This window comes from Centrocercus urophasianus, unplaced genomic scaffold, assembly GCF_019232065.1.
Source record: "Centrocercus urophasianus isolate 14NV4802_14NV808 unplaced genomic scaffold, USGS_Curo_1.0 seq_21, whole genome shotgun sequence".
Taxonomy (NCBI): Eukaryota; Metazoa; Chordata; class Aves; order Galliformes; family Phasianidae; genus Centrocercus; species Centrocercus urophasianus.
The window spans coordinates 9,824,665-9,826,110 of NW_024884767.1; the positions used below are offsets into that span (position 1 = coordinate 9,824,665).

Below are 1,446 nucleotides of genomic sequence, written 5' to 3' on the forward strand. Positions count from 1 at the left end.
TTATTAATGCTGAAAGAGCAAGAAAATTATTGAATGTCACCTGCACAAAGTCCTGACTCAGTAAATCAAGAGTGTTGGAGAAGAGAGAATATGGGCTACCACAAAGGTCTGTAAAATCCTACATGAGCAGGTGCACAGGGAAGGGTTTTCTCCTTGTGCAGCAACAAGGCAACTGTAAGCAGAACTGCAGGCAATGCATTTGGAGCAAACGAATGGAAAAGACTATAGCTTTCTTGTGCAGTGCATAATTAAGCTGTGGATTGCATAACTAGAGGTAGTTGTGCATGCCAGAAATGGGAATCAATTAAATATTGGTTCTGATTCAGGTAAGCCTCATCGTGTACTGTCAGGGAGAATATTATGGGTGCATTACACAGTGCATGCTTGACCTATTCTCAGCTATTTCTCTTGGCATCCACACTTGGCAGCCCCAGCTAGCCAGGGATGGATGCAGACAGACTCCTGCTAGCAAAAATTACACAGCTGAGGTTCTTCCATTTGAGAATTTAGAGAGAGCTGCACATCTGGAGCGTGAAGAATTAACTTCACCCTAGACAACCCACCTTCCATGACCATGGCATCTCCTCTACCATGCCAACAAAAGGCTATGGGTTAGAGAGACCTTTGGGCTGACCCTGCATTGCAGCAGCAATGCTTGAGTTTGCTTCTGAAGAGTGGGCCCTTGCCTTGTTAGTGTTTCCTCTCTTATAAAATAGAAGTCATTCTTTCGCCTCTGTGCAGTCAGCCTGTTATCTGTAGAATGCTTTCAGGAGCTAAGATGAAAGCATATTCTAGATGCATGAATTATTACTTTTCTTGTTGGGCATGGTTATTCTATTGAGGCTTTTTTTCCAGCTGAAAATGGATTTGACTGAAAGGAAATCTCCTTTTGCAAGAAAGCTTTACTGGTGGAAATTATTGTTAACTCTGGGTAGCATAGAAAACCAATGAATATTTTTCTTCTAAAAAAAATGGATTTTGTTTTTTGAAAACTGATTTTTCCAAAGTTTAAGTTTTGGATTTTAACAAAGATTCTGTTTGTTTATTTATTTTTTGTAAATTGCCTCAATTGCAGTTTATCAATTTCCTTAGGTATCAGCAGAAAATTTTAAGCTGCCCTTTCTTCAAGAAAGCACACTTTCAGACCAACCGAGACTTTCAGTAAATATCTGCTTTGTGCACAATACACATCTGTCCTCTTTTCAGCTCAAAAACATTTCTGAACCAATCATCAAACTTCTGAAAAATTTCTATAATACTGTATTTTGACATACTGGGACTAAGATCCTCATCTGTTCAGGTTTAGGTCATGTGGCAAGATTACTTGCCTTGACAGATTGCAAATGAATTTTGTGTTTCCATAGTTCAGTAATGAAAGTCATTTATTTAATTTTCTGATGTAAGCAACATGAAAATATGTGTTACTATCATGTTGGAATGCCTCAA

General features: G+C 38.6%; 1 non-coding gene across 1 annotated transcript; it reads right to left on the reverse strand.

Moving 5' to 3' along the window:
- Positions 1 to 439: 439 nt before the first annotated feature.
- LOC122162644 lies at positions 440 to 601 on the reverse strand. The gene has a single exon (XR_006169614.1). It is a non-coding gene; the product is annotated as a U1 spliceosomal RNA (small nuclear RNA).
- Positions 602 to 1,446: the final 845 nt, after the last annotated feature.